This window comes from Diceros bicornis, chromosome 20 (genome assembly GCF_020826845.1).
Source record: "Diceros bicornis minor isolate mBicDic1 chromosome 20, mDicBic1.mat.cur, whole genome shotgun sequence".
Lineage (NCBI taxonomy): Eukaryota > Metazoa > Chordata > Mammalia > Perissodactyla > Rhinocerotidae > Diceros > Diceros bicornis.
Genome location: NC_080759.1, coordinates 13,304,873 through 13,326,134, shown reverse-complemented (window position 1 = coordinate 13,326,134; position 21,262 = coordinate 13,304,873). Strand labels below are relative to the sequence as shown.

The 21,262-nt window shown below is 33.7% G+C and overlaps 1 long non-coding RNA gene across 3 annotated transcripts in view; it reads right to left on the bottom strand.

Annotated features, from left to right (window-relative positions):
• LOC131419147 (uncharacterized) overlaps window positions 1-21,262 on the bottom strand; it is a 122,903-nt gene that overhangs the window by 42,312 nt on the left and 59,329 nt on the right. For all 3 annotated transcript variants that reach the window (XR_009223152.1, XR_009223151.1, XR_009223153.1), the window contains exon 5: window positions 8,354-8,416. This is a non-coding gene — a long non-coding RNA (uncharacterized LOC131419147). The remainder of the gene's footprint in view (window positions 1-8,353; window positions 8,417-21,262) is intronic.

Sequence of the window (21,262 nt, the reverse complement as noted above, 5' to 3'; positions counted from 1 at the left end):
TCTTTTACAGTTTGCCTTTTCCCACCTTAGTACTAGTTCCTTTGTAGGTTTCTGTTCATGAGTTATGCACCTGTAAATTATGATTCTCAGTATCCACCTGACTGTCTCTCCAATTTTGGGGACAGAAGTCTGCCGTGACCTAACTTCTCTGATAGATCTATGAAGCATCGTTGATTTTCAGTTTGTTCAGCATTGTACTTGCTGTTAGAATGGAGTGATGACTTCCAAGTTCCTTATAAATTGGACTAGAAAGTGGAAGTAGTTGTATTTTTTTAAATAACTGCTATTCTTAATGTGCTGGGAATTTTAATAATGAATGTATATTGATTGCTTTCAAATTATTTTTCTGCATCTATTGAAATGATCATGTAGTTTTTTTTCCTTTAATTTGTTAATATAGTGAATTAAGTTGATTAATTTCCAAAGGGTAAACCAACCTTGCATTCTTAGGATAAACCCTACTTGGTTATGATACATTTGGATTTCAAGTACTAACAATTTGTTAAGGAATTTTGTGTTTATATTCATGAAGAATATTGGTCTTAATTTTTTTGTATTGTCTTTGATGGTTGTTTTGCTGGACTCGCAAATAAGTAGGGCAGTGGTCCCTTCTTTTTCAAAAATGTTTGCATAAAACTGGTATTATTTCTTCCTTAAGTGTGCTTTTTTGGCTGAAGAGTTCATAGCAAATTTCATTTCTTCAATAGAATTAGGGCTCTTCAGATTGCAGCAGTTTCTTCTCACGTCAATTTTGGTAAGTTGCATTTTTTTAAATAAATTTTTCCATTTCATCTAAGTTGTCGTTTGTTATAAAATATTAAATGTAATCTCTTATTATCCTTTTAATCTCTGTAGAATCTGTGTTGATAAATCCTTTTTCACACCTGATATTTGTAGTTTCTGTTTTCTTTCTTATTTTCATAATCAATCTAGCTAGACATTTATCAACTTCATTCATTTTTGCTTTGTTAATTTTCTCTGTAGCTTGTCAGGTTTTTTTGTTGCTGTTGTTGATTTCTGCATTTACTTATTGTTTCTACCCACTTTGGGTTTGCTTTGCTTTTTCTTTTATTGCTTTATAAGATGGAGCCTTAGGTCGTTGATTTTAGAACTTATTCTCTAACATAAGCATTTAGAATTGTATGTTTCCCACTTTCCCACTAAAGTACTGCTTTAGTTACATCTCTTATTATTTCATCTATAGACCATAGATTCTTTATAAATGCATTGTTTAATCTTATCATTATTAAAGTGATTTTTATTAGTGATTTCTTATTAGTGATTTTTTCTTTAATTCCACTGTGCTCAGAAAATATGCTCTGTATGATTTTGAACTATTTAAATATATTGACACTTGCCTTTATAGCCCAACATATACTATAGTTGTCATCATAGTTTTAATTTTGGTTCGTCTAATTGTTTATAACTTTAAAGTTAATTTACATTCATAATTTTAGTAAGTCTGCCAGCAACCATGGGATGTAATTACAGAATATATTATTATCTCTATTTTATGAATGAAAAAAACTTCTTAAGACCCTAAGTCATAAAGGAAGTCACATAAAACTTGAGACAAGAGTACTGTCTCACTGACACCTCACCCAGATTTTGATTCTGCCTATTAGTACCATTTTGGAAATATGAAATTGTCATTTGGATAGTGTCATTAGCATAAGGTAATTAGCAACTTTTTATACAAAAAAAAATCCTTTCAGCTATCAAGGTATCTCAATCTTCTTACTTAGCAATACAAACTATTTTACAAACCCAAGTTCATCTTCTCTTGAAATTCAACACGTCTTCATTACATCTATATGAGCCATTTAGTACTCCTACACACACACACACACACACACACACACACACACACACCATGAAATCCCAGATGCTATTCTGAGCTCAGCCTGAGAAAGCAAGAAGAAAATCAATTACCAGGAAGGGAAGAAAGTGCTGTATACTATTATTTTATGGCCTAGAGAAGTTGGTTCAACAGTGACAGGTGGAAATAATTCTGGGATAGATTTGAGTCATATAGTTGTACTTGACTGCCTTTCCTTCAATATATACTCAGCTCATAACTTGCAATCATGCTAACAAAACCCTCCAGCCAAATTAATTTCTGAAGAAGTGAGGTTTTTATTAAGAGACTATTTAACCAGTTTTTATTTGTTTCCAATTATAGAAGGCCAAGATTTTTTGAACATGCTAGAAAAACTAGCAACAAGTCATTGAGCAACCCAGGAAGTGCAAAGATACGGTCCAGAGCCACAGGAATTGAAGACAGCACTATTTATTGACCTACAAATTTAATTTTTACTCCTGTTGTATATGTCTTTCTAGTCCCTACATATTTTCTTCATAGCTCTTATCAAATTTTGTAATCATATATGTATGTATTTATGTCTCCTCTAGGTTATATACGCTAAGACGGTAAATCCCAGATTTACCATGTCTTTTACTATGACCTACTAGAACTAGCTGAGTGCCTGGTACACTGTAGGCACTAAAATACTTGTTGAAGGACAGTAATTCCCCTGTCTGGTAGCTAGCTGTACTGTAGAATAACTTTTCCTAGAGAAATTCTCATGTTTTCTAAAAAGGCAGACTACATTACCCAGAGACCACCATTCCAAAAAGATTAATCCTGGTCAAAGAGGAGAACACATGTAGAATAGTTGTAATTATAGGGAAATTGGAAGATGTTAATAATATATTGCAGTGATAAGGAAATTAAGGAGAAGTAGCTATCAGGAGGAAGATTTGATAGCTTAGTTTTAAAAATACTAATTTTCCTGTGTTGGATATCTAAGAATAAGTGAAAAATCAATAAGGATGAGGAATTTGGGTTGAAGGTGGAATGAGGAATAATATCAGAGCTTCAGTCATGGATTTCACGGGTTGTTGCAAATGTGAGCAAATGAGCCAGCATTAAGAATAACAGCAAGGAGATAAATAGATCTGAGCCTTGGGAAGTGCTAAATTTAAAGAGCTTGACAAAGAAGACACAGTAGTATATAAATTAAAACTAGCACCTGTGTTATCACTCTACAATGAACTTTTTTTTTACTTTTTTGCTGCCTCGATATTGTTAATGCTTTTGGTGAAGAATTAAATTCATAATCTCTGGAAATTTCCATTTCAACTGACAAAAATAAAATAAAATAATATGATTTTCCCAAAGCAGAAATACGAAAGGGAAATCTTTAAAGAAATCTATGTCTTACTTTTTCCTAATCTTACTCTTTCTCCCCTCTGAGTTTCATAATTGGTTTCTGTAACTTTAAGAGGATTGATGGAAGAGGCAGGTTTCATGATCCTGAAAGATAAAAATCTTTTATAACATTTAAATTGGACTCTGGTGCAGTTACCTGGAAAAGGACCATAATCTACTTTTATTGAGGATTTGTTTATATGTGAGCATAAATTTATACATTTTTCATGTACAATTTTCACATTTTCCTGTGATCTGCAAACTTCATATTTTCAAAAGTATGATACAATTCAAAAGCAAGAGAAATGTTTACTTAACTGAAGATTTGCTACTAAAATGTATCATTTTAGGAGTTGAAAGTGAGTAAATAGGAAAGGAAGAACTTGAGCAAGAAGGAATCATGTAGACAGTAGCTGCTATTAGGTTCTTACTTGTGTGGAGGTAGATCACCGATGCAGAATTGTCACTACAAATCAATGCCTAAAAAAGAACATCCTGTAGTAACTTTAGGAAGTTATTTTACTGTTTTGGGCTCTGTTAACTCTAAAATTCCATAGCCTTGGAAGTCATGGAGACATATGTTAATGGAGTAAAAAAGCTTAAAATATTCCTATTCTGTGGCATTAGAGGGACTTCAAATGTCTAGATAACATATAATGAAAAGTTTACACACATTCATTCAAAAACTACATTCTTTAGAAACTTTAAAAGTTACTTTTCTCAAAAGTGTGACTTGGGATTAGAAATATTAAACTTAGTTGAAATATAAATTCCATAATGAAAATTCTGTGCCAGGACTCATTCAAGCTACACAAGAGAAATCTCTCTTTCTCTCACTCTCTCCCCCTCCAAAACTAGCTTTCGAGGTTACTACCTTAGTGTAAAATCATATGTTTAAGGCACGCTAATCTCAATACCATGTTCTCAGATTCAATAGATATTTGCAATTCCTTTCCTTAGATGATTCAAAAGTGAATGAAAAAAAGAGTTTAGAAGATGGATAGCCTGATGTTTACTATATAGCCTCTTGATGGTACTTGAAATTCTCCTTTAAGATTGATTCTAAAACAGCTATGGGGGCTCTCAAACGTGACCTATAATCAGTTCATCAAAACTATTCTCTGAATAAGGACTCAAGACCAAAAAGCACAGCTAAGAAGTAATTTAAAAAAAAAAAAAAAAACTCTTATCTGAAAAAAGGAATCCACGTATATTAAAATTGCCTCAGATTTTCATCACACAACCTATGAAAGATGTGGTACTATAAAGCCTGGAGATAAATCTTATGATGAAAACACTAATCAATTTCCTCCAGCTACTTTTCTCATTTCACATGATCCCTCTCCTCTGATATAGAGATGTCCAGAAATTGAAGAAACAAAATGTGTTTTTTTTCTGGTTTCAATGAAAGTGTGATATCAAAGATTTGATCAGAAATTGCAATAAGTCCACCTCTGCCTCATTAGAATGTACAAATCATTCATTAAGGTTTTCAAATGTCAAATTCACCATTTTAATTTCCAAAGAAAAAAAAAAGAAATCATCGTTGAACTGATCAGTGAACAAGACCTATATTTCCTGGACAAAAAAAAGGGCACAATATAACATTTACTTTGAGTAAGTCTCTTCATAAATGTATATATTTCTTTTAAAATTTTCTCTAAGAGAAAATAAGAAAGCGTCTTGTAGGTCTGTTAAAAATTGGCAAAAGGTGCAGGGAAGCATTCTATAGTGAAGCCTGGAAACCAAGACATCCTTTAAAGAAGCTTTGTCTTTACTAAAAAGAATGAGTGACCTCAAGTAAGAGTCTCAGAGGCCTAGTGTCTCCACAGCTCAATACGAAACACAATTGGTAAATTTAAAAATTATATCTGTCAGGGAAATAAATCAAGGAGAAAAGTGAATCAAAGATTATTGTTTCTAGGCAGGAGGTTAGACTGGGGATAGTAAATTTTTGGACTTTCCATCTGAGCTTCACTGGAAAGTGGAATTTTGCTCTCTTCAACGTCACCAGTTTCTGGGGTGCAATCCTATCTATTGCACAACGTCTTTTGGGAGAAGGTTCTGAGTTCTGTCCCTCACTGTGGCCTCTCTGTTCACCCGACAGATAGCCCAGGAAGGTGTGTTCTATGGAAGCAGAAGACAATTTATGCATTGGCATTGGTCATTTCCTTGACAGCTTTTTGCACCTAGATTTAGAGGTCTCTCTGCTTTTCCTGGCCTACTCATCACCACTCAGGGAACTGTGTCTTTCTTTATCTGCCTCCACACCTCAAGTGACTCACTCTCAATGAATTTTGTAAGGGAGATGGTGTGTGCAATGCTTAGAGTCTAGACTTTGATCTCAAGTAGACCTAGATTCAATCCCCAACTCTGCCGGTTACCAGTTGAATCACTTTGAGCAGGTTATTTTACCTATCTTATCGAGTTTTCTCCTCTTCAAACATGGAAAATAATATCTATCTCACAAGAGTGAAATGATAAATAAGATGACAGTTTTAAAATACTTGGACAATGCATGGTCTTTATCTTGTAAGCCTTTAAAACATGGTAGCTATTAAAACTATCGCTTTTGAGAAGTATTGCAATACCTAAGGTGTTCTTTAGGTCATTTCTATCAGCAAAGTAGACAATTGTATACTATTGAACCAAAGAATTATAATTTCGGGAGATACAACAAAGTACAGTAAAGTACTTCATTTGAAAAACTATGATTCACAGAATCCTGGAATTTTAGAGTGACTTTCATAAAACATTCAGTTTGATCCCCAAAACATAAAAGTAGTTTGTAAATATGTTATCTGAAATTTTATATGTATTTTGATTGTATTTTGTTCAATTAATACAGTCACATATAATAAGCAAATTTAAAATAACTAAATTTCATGTTAATTGTTCCTAATCAACTATTTTTTTTTTTTATTTTTATTTTTTTTATTTTGTGAGGAGATCAGCCCTGAGCTAACATCCGCCAATCCTCCTCTTTTTTTGCTGAGGAAGACGGCCCTGGGCTAACATCGGTGCCTATCTTCCTCCACTTTATATGGGACGCCGCCACAGCATGGCTTACCAAGCAGTGCGTCGGTGCGCGCCCGGGATCCGAACCAGCGAACCCCGGGCCGCCGCAGCGGAGCGCGCGCACTTAACCGCTTGCGCCACCGGGCCGGCCCCCCTAATCAACTATTTTTTGATGATATAATATCATATGCATTTCAGTAGCTTTCCTAAATACAAACAATAAACTTCTAGGAAATGTGATAAAAAAAGTTCTCATTCAGTATCACCTCACACCCCTCAGAATGGCTGTTATTAAAAAGACAAGAAATAACAACTGTTGGAGAGGATGTGGAGAAAAGGGAGCCCTCGTGCACTGCTGGTGGGAATGTAAATTAATGCAATCACTCCGGAAAACAGTATGGAGATTTCTCAAAAAACTGAAAATAAAACTACCATATGATCCAAGTATTCCACTTCTGAGTATTTATCCAAAGAACATGAAAACACTAATTAAAAAAGATATATGCATCCCTATGTTCATGGCAGCATTATTCACAATAGCCAAGACTTGGAAACAGCTTAAGTGCCCATCGACAGATGAATGGATAAAGAAGATGTAGTGTATATATACAATGGAATACTACTAAGCCATTAAAAAGATGAAATCTTGACATTTGTGACAACATGAATGGACCTTGAGGGTATTATACTAAGCGAAATAAGTCAGATGGAGAAAGACAAATACCGTATGATTTCACTCATGTGAAAAACATATGATAAACAAACAAACAAACACATAGATACAGAGAATAGATTGGTGGTTACCTCTGGAGAGGAACCGGGGTGGAAGAGGGTGAAAGGGGTAAAGGGGGACATTTATAGACAGATGGTGATAGATGGCAACTAAACTTTTGGTGGTGAACATGATGTAGTTTTTACAAAAGTTGAAACATAATGATGTACACTTGAAATTTATATAATGTTACAAACTGATGTTACCTCAACAAAAAAATAAAAAAAGAAATGAAAACTAAAAAATGCCAATAAATAAATAAATACTCCACACACAAAACAATTCTTATTCTTAATATCAATAAAAGAGTTTTAAAACTCTAGGAATAAACTTACCGATAAATAGATGGCAACTTTTTCTAATCAATCTTAACATTAACGCACTTTCAATTAAACTACAAATAGGCTATTTTGTATAATTTGTTAAGATGATAATAAAGTTGATTTGAATGAGTAAATGTGAGAACAGCCAAGAAAAATGTCTGAAAAAGGGAAATTAATGACTAGAGGTTATTCCTACAATATATTAAACATGTATAAAGCTCCCATGGTTATACAATACAGAAATGGATAAAGCGAATCATTGGAAGGAAACAGGGAGTCCAGAAGTACGTATGAAAATGTATATGATAAAGACACAATTTCAAAAGAGTGGAGAAAAAAATTTGAGTAGTCATGAATGTTGATGTAGTACTGGCAAAGTATAGTACGGTAGGGGCCAGGCTAGTCCCTACTCCATTCTTTATACAAAATAAATTTCTGACATACCAAAAATTAAAAACATAGAAGTCATCTAAATACTAAAAGAATGTTCAGATTAATTTTAAAAAGAACTTCATAGGGATAGGATTTCCTAAAGTTCATAAGAAACCATAACATCCCATAAGGCAAAGAGTAATGAACTTGACTAAAACCTTTTTTACATTTTATGCTTCCCCAAATAAAACTCCCCCAAAATTCAACAGCCCATGGATCAAAGAACAAAAATATTTATAACACCTGTTTCAAACAAAAGGCTATTTCTTTATATTTAATTAACTTTTATAAATCAACAAGGGAAATTCCCACAACGTAATAGAAAAATGGGCAAAGTATATGAAGAAGTTTCACAAAGGACCTATTAACATTTTAAAAGTTGGCCAAGATCATTCATAATTAAAAAATATAAATTAAAGAAGCAACATTATATTATTTTCATCTGTAGATAGAAGATGTTAAACATATTGATAGGATATAAGATTAGTAAAGATATAGAGAAACAGGAATCCTCATGTATTGTTTTTGAGGCAAGTGAATTTTTATAACCCATTTAAAAGTCAGTATCAATATGCTTACCACTTGGGATGAACTCACCTCCAGAGACATGCTCAAACATAAAGACACGTATGCATAAGTGTGTTTATTGCAGCATTAGTCCTAATAAAAATTGGAAGACAACATAAATGTTCATCAATACTAATGTACAGCATGATGACTATATTTAACATTGTATTGTATACTTGAAAGTTGCTAAGAGAGCAGATCTTAAATGTTCTCATCACACACATGCACGTACACGCATACACAGTTACTATGTGAGGTGATGGATGTGTTAACCTTATTGTGGTAATCATTTCCCAATATATATGTGTATCAAATCATCACACTTTATACCTTAAACTTACACAATGTTACATGTCAATTATATCTCAATAAAGCTGGAAAAATGTTCCTCAATAGAGGACCAATTAAACAAATTCAACAGAATACTTGAGATCCAGTAAACAAAAAAGAACGAGGTCCATCAATATGCATTGAGATACATGAGATGTTGAGGGCAATAAGCATGTTGCAGAACCATGAATCTAGCATGATCCCATTTGTGTAAGCAAATACATGTCTCTGTATACATATACTTTTGTATATGTTTAGAATATATCTGAAAGAAACCACAACAAACTCTGTGATTATCTCTGGATAGAGGAATGGGGTGGTGGTCGAGGAAAGTGCTTCTTTAAAACTCTTTATATTTCTGTTGGAGAGGATGTTGAACATATATTGATGTTATATATGTGATATGTGTGTATATATATTGATATATATATGATGATATGTAATAATGAGCAAATATTACTTATACAATAAAAATAAAAAATAATATTATCTCTTTAAAATAGAGGATTTGAAAAATTGGAGAATTATTTTGTGAAAAGGGTTATTTTCTTTGGCTATGTTGGAAAGAGGCCAAGTGGGCTAATTTTATATAAAATCACACAGATTCTTCATATTTCTTCATTTGAAAATATCTGCTAAAAATTTCAAAAGGTACCAGGTGGATATTATTATGTCACCATATAAACTAAATTCTTCTTTTCATCAAAAAGCTGGAAGAGCCGTAGTTAATTCAGTCAATCTGTAGATAATGCTGATTTTTATCAATTTCTATTTGTTCTTCCTTCACGTCAGTATTCTCAGTTCCAACCACGCAGCCCGCTTGTCGGGAAGGTTATCATACCACACCTCATCATTTTCTGACCACTAAATAATTCAAGGCTGTCAGTTGTCCCTATTATCATTATTTTCAAAAAAAGCAGGTTTCTTCAAGAATTCAGATTTATTTATACATTTTTTTGCCTCTACACATTGCCTCTGAAGCAACAAATAACATGAAATACAGCCCGTTTCATTTCTACCCCTGTAAACTTCATTTTACAGAATCACTTGTGATCTTAGCTATAGTCTTTTTGTAGACGCTCTTTATCAAGTTGAGGTAATTCCCCTCTAGTGCTAACTTGCTGAGAGTTTTATCATTAATGGATGCTGGATTTTTGTCAAATGCTTTTTCTGCAGCAATCGATGTAATCGTATGATTTTTCTTCTTTTCATTGTGATATGGTGAATTACATTAATTTTCAAATGTTGCACCAGCTTTGCATACTTGGAATAAATCCCACTTGGTAATAATGTAATAGTTATTTTTATACATAGTTGGATTTGGTTTGTTAATATGTTGCTCGGAGTGTTTGTGTCTATATTTATGAGAGATATTGGTCTCTAGCTTCTTTTTTTGTACTGTCTTCTGGCAATGTAATCAGAGCAATACTGGCCTTCATGAAAGAGTTGAGAAGTGTTTCTTCCTCTCCTATTTTCTGGAAGAGATTATGTAAAATTGATATTATTCTTCTTTAAATGTTTTTTAAAATTTTTTATTGAGATAACATTGATTTATAACATTATATAAATTTCAGGCGTACATTGTTATATTTCGATTTCTGTGTAGACTACATCATGTTCATGTTTTCTTCAAATGTTTAATAAAATTCTCCAGAGAAACAATTTGGGCCTGGAGATTCCTTTGTAGGGAGATTTTTAACTACAAATTCAATTTCTTTAATGGTTATAGACCTAGTCAGGTTATCTATTTTATCTTGGTTGAGTTTTGGTAGTTTGGGTTTTTAAGTAACTGGTTTAAATTCTCAAATTTACAAATATAAAGTTGTTCATAGTGTTTCCTTATTAATTTTTTTAATGGCTGTAGTGTCTGTGGTAATATCCTCTATTCCATTCCTGATATTGATGATCTGTGTCCCCTTTTTATTTTTGTAAGTCTTGCTACAAGTTTATCAATTTTATTGATTATTTTTGAAGAATTAGCTTTCTGTTTCATTGATTTTCTCTATTATATTCCTATTTTCAATTTCAGAGATTTCTGTTATTATGCTTGCTATTTCCTTCCTTCTGCTTGCTTTGAGTATATTTTTCTCTTCTTTTTCTATTATCTCGAAGTAGGGACTTCATTATTGATTTGAGACCTTTCTTCAATTCTATTGGAAGCAGTTTATTTTGCCTCTGAGCACTGCTTTAGCTTTATCTTGCACATTTTGATATGCTGTGTTCTCATTTTCATTTAGTTCTATTTATTTTTTATTTCATTTGACTCTCCCTCTTTGATCCATGGGCTATTTAGAAGTGTGTTTAATTTCCACACAATTAGAAGTTTTCCTGTTGTTATTGATTTCTAGTTTAATTCCACTACAATCAGAGAACATACACTGTATGATTTCAGTTCTTTTAAACTTGTCGAGGTTTGTTTGATGGCCCAGAACATGATCTATCTTGGTGAATGTTTTGTTGTTGTTGAGTGGAGTAGTCTATCTATGGATCCTGCTGGGTGACTGTGTTGTTCAGATCTTCTCTATCCTGGCTAATTTTCTGACTAGTAGTTCTATCAGTTGCTGAGAGGAGATTGTTGAGGTCCTCAACAATCAGCTACATGATTGTGGAGTTTTTTACTTTTCGTTTTAGCTCTATCAGCATTTGCTTCACATATTTGAAGGCTCTGTTATTTGGTCTGTAACATATTTATGATCAGTATTCTTCCTGGTGGTTTGATCTTTTTATCTTTACACAATGTTCCTCTTTGTCTCTGGTAATTTTACTTCCTCTTAAGTGTACTTTATTAGATATTAAGATAGCCACTCTTTTTTTAAATTAATGGTTACATGGTATATTTTCTCCCATCATTTTACTTTCAGTATCTTTATATATTTGAATTCAAAACGAGTTTCTTTTAAGCAGCATATAGTTTTCTAATTCACTTCAGATATGTTTTTTATTGGTATATTTAAATCGTTCACATTTAAAGCAATTATTGATATGTTATCACTTAAGTCTGATTTTATTCTTTGCCATATATTTTAAATCATAAACATGTGTTACATGTCAATACTTGGTGTTTGTAGATGAAGATGAATGAATGGGCAACAGGTATTCACAAAGAACTCAGAACTATGTCGCCAGAAGATCAAGGAAAAAGTGTTTCAAAGAAATAGTTTAATAATTTTCTGTAGCTGATGAAAACATGAGTCTTCATATTGAAATGCCCTATGGGATGATTGAAAAAAGCATCTATACTAAACATATTTTCATGTTTTATAACCCCAAGGATTAAGAAAAGATTCTAATAACTTCCAGAAAACAAAAACAACACAAGCAAAAAGAATGAGAATCAGAAAATTACCATATTTATCGTCAACAAAACTAGATGTTAGAAGACAACTGAAAATGTCTCTAAATTTCTCAGGGAAAATTATTTTCAATTTGGAATTTTTTACCAAGCAAAACTATTATTCAAGTGTGAGTACAAAATATATTTCAGACTTGAAAGGACTCAGAAAGTTTCTCTCTCACTCAATGTTCCTGGGGAAATTTCTTGAGGAAAAACACAAGCTAAATAAAGGAGAAAACACAAGACATGGGATGAGGTAAGAGCTATTTCTTACTGACAGGAAATTTGACTTAGCACAGCCTCAAAACAATCAAGTGTTAATGTATACTTGAAGTAAACTGGAAGATAAAAATCACCATCACTACCAAACAAAAGAGGCTGCTCACAAAGAGGAACCAAATTTTTACTAACTACTCTAAGAGAGTAATACCAAGAATCTAGGTAATTCTTATTATAAATCTTAGCACCATTTGATCTCAAATAGTTCATGTTCCTGCCCATCAGCAGGAAAACACTTCTCCCTTGAGAAATCCTTCTACGACAGCCTGGAGGTTGAGTCAAGGAAACATTGCCCCATCTTCCTATAAATGGAAACTCTCTGTTATACTGTGTCATGGATGATGACCTTAAGGATTCAGACTTTTTTTAATCCATCTGTTTGCAGAGTAAGAGTCTAATGTAATGATCATTTTAGATAATGCAACATAGCAGATATCAAGTCAAAAACACACACAAATTCAACAGATGCCTCAAAATAATCCCCAAGGATTGAAGAGATTAAGCTCAAGATTTTCCCACGTATTTGTCATGCCAGGAAACCTAGTCTTTATCACTGAAAATAAAGACCAGTCAATTAGAAGGTTTCTCCCCTAAGACGAGGATTTCCAAACACTCATCAAGCAGCAGATGGAAGTTTTTTGAACTCCAACCCTTAGACACTCCTCTATGCCCTCTTGTGCAGCTAAAACATCCCTTATTCTACCGCATGACTTTTGATTTCAAACAATCTACCTATTTTCCAACACTCTGTCTAGTATAACTTAAATTAACAATAGAGGTTGTTTGCTGTTCCTCTTTTGCTCCTTTACCAAGCAGTTTTGAAGGGATATGAAAGCTCTATCCAGAGAATTCTTTAAATGTTTAGTTGAATTCTTCACAGTAACCATTTGTGCCCAGGGAATTCTGGAGGGGCTACCTACTGTAAGCTATTGTATAACTCACAGAAAGTCTAATTTATCAGTCGTAGAGCATTTCCCAGAAGAGAGCCACAATCAGTGCCTAAGTGGAATTAGCTGTGCTGCACTTATTAATGCTAATGCAGGTGGCACAGCTGCATCACATTGTACTGAAACTAATTAGAGGCTCTTATGAGTCCTTAAGTTTGTAAATGGGGCAACAGGGATGATACAGTGATACAGGTGTTTGTTTGTGCTTCCATGAGAGCTGCACTTCATGGAGAGTAGATATTTAGTTCAGGCATAATGTACATAAACAACTTCCCTTGTGAAATCCCCAAAGGAAACACAGTAAAATCAGAGCTTGCAAGGTAGAAGCTTTATTTGATCTAAATCCAGATTTATGTATGTCTATCTTTTCACGTGCAGGTCATTTAATGCTGCACCTTTTATTTCTCCATTTTATTTTTCCAAAGAAAAGAAGATATTGGTAGGTACTACTTTTGCCTTAAATGAAGTCGTTGGAAAGATGTCTATTTGCTCACCAAAAATAAGCTTTAAAAATACTTTTATTTTATTCTAGATATGTCAGTTTTATTTGTGAATCTAGATTGTCAATAATTTTTAAGAAACAAAAATGAGAAGCATAATTTAGTAGCATGTAGCATAATTTAGCATCACTAGCTAAGGTTACCTATATGCCAAATTGGGCCCCCATTTATTATATGAAAGTAATGAGGTCTGAGGACATCTAAAATTATTAATCTTTCTTTTTAGTAAAAAAAAAATCCATGGAAGATCATTTAAAAATACCATTTTATAGCTTACACAGTCAGGGTTTGTCCAGATTTCCTTGAATCTCTTTTATCGTTTCTGGGCATGCCTTCCTCAACTCTGGTGTACTTTAATTTCCAATGGCCTGCACCTGCTCACTTCAGAGGATTTCCCTCAAGTAGTCAATGATTGGTGCATCAGGGTTATAAAAACCCAGCATCCTTGCCTCATCTTGGGAAAATTTCTGAAGCATTATTTACTCACCAGAACACACTGGCATTTTCTTACCATATACCCACCCCTGGAAAAAATTTTAAAAGCTAGCAGCTTTTCTTGTTCCCAAATTTTTAAATATTATGTTCCATTCCACTGGAAGATACTATAGCTCCCTCTTTACCTGCTTTCCTTCTCACCCACCAAAACTTTGTCTGGCTGAATCTAGACTAGTGGTTTTCAATCTTGGCTGCATCTTAAAATCTCTGGGAAGCATTATTTCTCTTTCTTTTTTCTTTATAATTTGTGAAGCTATATATTGGGGTTATGCAGATAGATTTAGAACAGTGATATCCTCTTGGATTGGCTCTTTTTTTTTATCATTATGATGGTTCTTTCTTTAACTCTAGAAATGCTTCTTCCCCTAAATCTACTTTGTCTGATATTAGTGAAGTTTTAGCAGAATTCCTTTGGATAAAGTTTGCATGGAGTCTCTTTGTCCTTGCGTTTATTTTCAACTTTTCAGGATCCTTATATTTAAAGTATAGTCTGCATAAACAGCATTTAGTAGATTGTTTTTATTATTAATCTAATGGGGCAATCTTAGTATTTTATTTGGAATATTTATCCTATTTATACTTAACATAATTATTGATACCTATAGATGATATTTACTGTCTTAATATTTGCTTTTTTGTAGCCCTTCTGAGTTATTCTACCTTTTCCCTTCTTTCTTGTCTTCATTTTGATTAATCATTATTCCTTGTTTTCTTTCTTTTAACTTCTTGTTAACTTTTCATTTTGAGATAACTTTAGATTCACACGCAGTTATAAGAAATAATACATGGAAAATCCAACATATCTTTCACCCACTCAGCCCCAGTGGTAACATTCTGCACAATCATAGTACAATATTGCAACCAGGAAATTAACACTGATACAATCCTTTGACCATATTCAGATTTTGACAGTTTTACATACACTCCTTTGTGTGTGTGTCTGTGTGTGTGTATTTAATTCAATACAGTTTTATCACATGTATATATTATATGACCATCGTTATAGTCAAAATATACAAATGGTAGCATAGAGTACACAGTCTTTTGAAATCAGTTCTTTCATTCAGCATAATCCCCTGGATATTCATCCAAGTTGTTGTATGTATTAATAGTGCATTTCTCTTTATTGCCTAGTAACTTTCCACGGTATGTATATACCACAGTTTGTGTAATCATTCAGTTGTTGAAGGATATCTGGGGTGATTCTAGTTTTCAGCTATTACAAACGAACCTCCTTCTGTGAACATTAATGCACATGCTTTTGTGTGAACTCGTTTTCACTTCTCTGGGATAAATGCCCAGGAGTGCAATTACTGGATCATACAGTAGTAGAGTATGTCCTGCAACAGGTGAATGGATAAAGAAACTGTTATACAGCCATACAATGGGAAACTGCTCAGAAATATAAAGGAACAAATCATAATGGAACGAAGCTCAATCTTCTAAATTTACATATTATATGAATATATTTATACAACATTCTTAAAATGACAAAACTGTAGTGATGGAGAACAGATTAGTAGTTGCCAGGGACAGGGTAGGTGAGAGGAGTTGACTACAAGGGGCAAGATGGAATATTTTGGAGCAATGGAAGTGTTCTATATCTTGCTTGTGGTGGTGGCTACATGACTGTATATCCTCGTCAGAAGTCACTGAACCATACACTACAAAGGGTGAATTTTATTGTATATAAATAATAACTTGATAAAAAAATAAAGAAGAAAATTACTTGTGTCTGATACTCTACCTAGAGACTCTAGGCTATAGTCTAGACATAACTTTATTTAACTTCTTAATTTGAAATAACTATAGATTCATAGGAAGCTGCAAAAACCAAAATATACAGGGAGGTCCTATGCACTTGTGTCACTGTAGTATATTATCAAACCAGGAAATTAAATATTGGTGTAATTCACAAAGCTTATTCAGATTTCACCAGTTTTCATGTACCTGTTTGTATGCATGTACGTATTTTGTTCTATGCAATATTATCATATGTGTAGATTCATATGCCCACCACAACAACCAAGATAGAGGATCCATCACTTCCATTACTACTAGGATCCACTGTACTACCCCTTTCTAGTCACACCCACTACTTCCCCTTCATTTCTAACACCTGGCAGCCACTAATCTGTTATCCATCTCTATAATTTTGTTATTGCAAGAATGTTATATAAATGGAATTGTTATAGTATGTGGTAATGACTTCTTAAAAATGCTTTCTTGTTAATGCTAACGTACTGCCAAAATTTGAGAACCAACACAAAATCTAAACCTTCTCATTTTATTTCATAAGTTATTTCATCTTAAAAAAAATTATCATTCTCTCAGGTCAGGGCTAAGGACATAAATGGTATTAATTTACCATATTGTATTTGGCTGTTAATTTTCCTGCATTCCCACTCAACAAAGTTCAGAGAGTACCAGAGAACATTTATCTCAAGCAAACAGCATCTGTTATATAACAGGGATTCAATATTTGATTTACTGAATGAATAAATACATCTCTGTTCACACTCCTGATTATTTTCTTTGAATATACTCCCATAAGTAGAATTTTGGAGTCAATGTATATGTATACTTAAAAACTCTTGCTGCTTATCACCAAATAGGCCTTCATAAAGATTGGACCACATTTCACTTGGATCAAGAGTAAATCGGTAATGCCTACCTCCAACTGTCCCCTTCCACCACCTACTTTGTGAAAACTGTATTTTAAATTGCTTTTGATCCCTTATCACTTTTATAGCCAAGACTAATATATTATTACTATTTAGTTTGTCATTCATTTAATTTGTATTTCTAGCTTTTTGATTGTGTATTTAAGTCTTCAGCTATGTATCTAATTGGATATTTTAATTTTTCATAAGTGTATAAGTATATTTTATTTATTAAGAATGTTAATAATTTGCCTGCAATATACATAGTAAATCTTCATTCTTCTTACCCTCAGTTAAGGTTCTATTCCCTTGCAATAAAATTATCTTATTAGTCAAAGCTTACAGAACTACCACACATAGGCAAAGTACAATTTTGACAAAATTAATGCATGTTTATTGGCTACAACTCTAAGACACTATACCTTCATTGGCTGGCTATATAGTAAAGAACAACAGATAAATAAATATAACATTAAATGAAATTGTTTTTAGTGAACACACAAACACACACACGTACATGCATTTGCACACATGCCCACATGAACATATATTTGTAATAGTAGAATACACTTAATTAAAATCCAGTCCTTTCCCCAGAGGTGGAAAAAGCAACCACCATAAATGCGATATTATCAGTTTACTTTTGTTATGAAGGGAACAAAAGGGTAAAAGCAGGTAATTTCTTACCCTCCTCAATTAACTACTCACTAATATCTGTATCAATGTCTTAAAAAGGTTGATAGTGGGCCAGCCCAGGAGGTCTAGTAGTTAAGTTCAGTGTGTTCCATTTTGGCAGCCTGGGTTTGATTCCTGGGGGTGGACCTACACTGCTCTGTTAGCAGCCATGCTGTGCTGGTGGCCCACATACTAAAAAATAGAGGAAGATTGGCATGGATGTTAGCTCAGGGCGAATCTTCAGAATCTTGGCTCCCAGGCAGATCAAAGCTGAATTTGCTGTTCCATTGAAGCAATTACTTTTAGCTTACATTATTCTGATCTACTGAGCTATTTCCACCACCCAATCAGATCCCACCATCAATAAAACCAGCTATGCCTCTTGCAACTCACCGTTGTAATATGAATCCAGTGGTGCCAGTTGCCTAGATCATGGTCGTTGACCAGATGTCCTGTAAACTGCATAGGCCCTGGGAAACCGGGTTTATAGACCAAGCCTGACTATATGAAGAAGAAGATTGTTCTCCTAATGGGAATTTGGATAAATGGTGTAAGGAGTATAGGTACATGACAGAGGACCTACTATGTAGGTAACCTCAGTTCACCTGTAACTGACCGTATTTCCCTATCGAGCAGAACTTGAATCCAGGAGAAAGAGCACTCCTGTCCATTCCTTCTGCATGTATGACCAGGTTGGATCTTTTCATCTGAGTCCCAGTAACATGTACAATTTAGCCCTCAGTTGTATTATTCTGTATTCAGTCATTCGAGAGTCAATACTGCATCTTGGCTAAGAGTATGGACTTGAGAAATAACTGCTTACATTTAAATACTAAACTGGCATTTGCCAGCTTCTTACCTTAGCAAGCAATCTAACTTCTCAGAGCCTCAATATGCTCTTTTAGAAAATTAAATAAGAGAGTGTTGGTGTGGGATTATTCGAGATGACTCAATGAGTATTATTATTTGAGATGACTCAATGAGTATTTAGAATCATCCCTCAACACACAGGAAGTATTTAGTATGTGTTAAGTATTTTTATTGATCTCCATACATGTCATATAATTTATTTGAAGTATTTCAGTATAGATAGTCTGTTATTATACATGTGTATGGAAACCACTCTCTAAGAGCATTTATTTGTCTTATCAGGAATTCAGCAGAGGATGAAGTAGACATATTCCTGAGGCAGCTACTATAGACACTTCAGTTTTCTATTTTTCTGGTCATCATCATCAAAGTTTGCTTATTAGTATAATATGTTACAATTTAGACTTTGTTGGAGAAATTCTGTTAATTAACAAAGTGGATCTTACTGCCGATCTTCAAGATATGTAGATTGGATAAAATATTTTAGAGATAATCCCAGACCTTGCACCAACAGGGATAAGAGTATAGCAAACCCTATACTCTTCCTCTCTACCTTTGAGCATGGCATCCTAGGCTTGATTCTTAAGTATTTCTTTTTCACTACTGATTCAAAAGTTTCCTGATGGCCTGACTTAATAGGTTTAGCCTGATTTAACAATGGAATATTGTCACATTTACTTCAAGTGAATCTTTCACATAAGTTATTTTTTTTAATAAACTGGGACTTGATCAGATTTTTAAAATAGATCCTATGCCTGATTGTACATATTGGTGTCTGTGGCCAAATTTGTTCTAAGACATGCTTTTATTATAACCTGGGAATTACCTTTACTTATTTCAAACTGTTGACAGCTATCATTAGCTGCCAATAAGAACCCATTGGTTGTGCATATGCATAGTGGTTTCGGCCAATTTATACAGTATGCCTCCCTAATTCAACTAGCTTATAAATTCCTTGAGAATAGAAGTCAAAGTTGTCTAGCGTTCATTTATTCAATAAATATTTATTGACCACCTAACGATTACAAAGTATTGGTATGGGCAGTGGAGATCTTCAGATGACTAAGTTAAGGTCTTTATTCTTAATAAGCTTGTATTTTGGTGAACTCTTATTTTTGTTTATAATTTTTCTTGCAATAAGTTGTATACAACACATTCTTGGCACTACTCAGTGTATAGTTAGTTGAAAGATAATTTCTCCTGGGAAAATTATTTCCCAAAACTTATAACCTCTTTCTCCTTCTAACTGAACTGAAGGAGAGTTCCTTGTAAATTTTCCTAGTAGAAAATCAGACATATTTGTCATGAAGTAAAACTCACCAAAATGAAATTGTTTTTGTGCAAAAACTGCTCTGTAATATGCTAACTGGTTTCATTGGCCTTGCTTTAATAAAAGATTCATGCAACGAAACTCGCATAGTTGTATGGTAAACAGTTTTTACCAACACAAAAAACACAGTTTTCTGCTTTTTCCCCCTCTAAATTGGATTTTTAAATTTACTTTTCCCCTGAGGCCTTTCTGTCAAAAAAAAAAATAACTTTTCTTGTAAAGGCAAAATGTTTTATGTTTATCCCATAATTCATGGATGCTCTGAAGAGGAAATTGAGGTTAAGGCAAAGTTTAACTTTAGCTTATTATTCTGTTTCCTTATTTATTTATTTTTTATTTTTCATGTAATCTAATACAAAAGGTGGCCCTTTGGCAGAGCTGTTCAGTAGATATCAGCTTTTGCTTGACCCCCATTTCATTATCGTCCTCTGTGCAAAGGACATCAGGTCCCCAAGTTCTCCCTGTGGTAATCCTTGGAGTGGCATATCATTCACTAGCCCTTTGCTTCTTCCTCTCTCTCATTAAGGTATAATTTCAACAGGGTCATTTCTATATGATAGGTGACAATGGGTGGTAATACTTTAAATGCATACAACCTCAGTGATGCATTGGCTAGCCCATGAATTGTTCTTCCTTGGTAACAAAATATCTTAATTCAGTTACAATGGCCTATTACCTCAAGAAACCTTTCTCAGAGAATTTCAAGTACTTTAGCAAACAAACACGAAGAAGTATTTTCATATCTATGGGGATTTTTTTTTCAACTCCACAATAAAATCTACCTATCTTGCCTGCACATATGGATGTAAAATTCACGTGGTTTAAGCTCATGGAAATAGCAGACACTTGATTATGGAGAACTCAAAATTCTATTTGCAGTTAAAGGCATTTAACAAATGGGGAAATAGTCTTCTAATTGAATTAAAATTAAGTTGTCTTTGGAAGCAGTAGTAGACTCAGATCAGTGGACTAATCATAGATCGTGTTGTTGATAGTTGATGATAACACTGGTGTCATGGTACCCATCAGGACTTATATGATGGGAATGGTCAGCATAAAATCACAACTGAGATAATATATCAAAATCAAAGGGACTGAGTCTTTGAAAAACTGTAGTCCGAGATTAAATCACAGATGGCTTCCACAGAGCTCTATGCTCTGACCTTTGTCTGAAGCAGAGGACCCTCTTTTATCTGATTGGAGTCTGATATATATAATTTGATTTCAAGTTAAATTTTAGCTTAGATTTCCTCAGAAGCACATGCTGAGACAAGAAATCAAATGCAATTATTTAATTTATGAGGTACAACCTATATCTAGGAGGTATAGGAGACAACCTATAAAGGATCATTTATTAGGTTGGCTATTACAGTGGGTAAGTCTGGGAACTGTGCAAATCAGATGCCTCAGAATTTTCCTGCCCAAGGGACCAGTAAATTGGTATATTTATACAGCAATTTCTGAGAGTCACTCGTTGGGGGGTACTCTTAGGGGGCATTAATTCCTTGGAATTCTC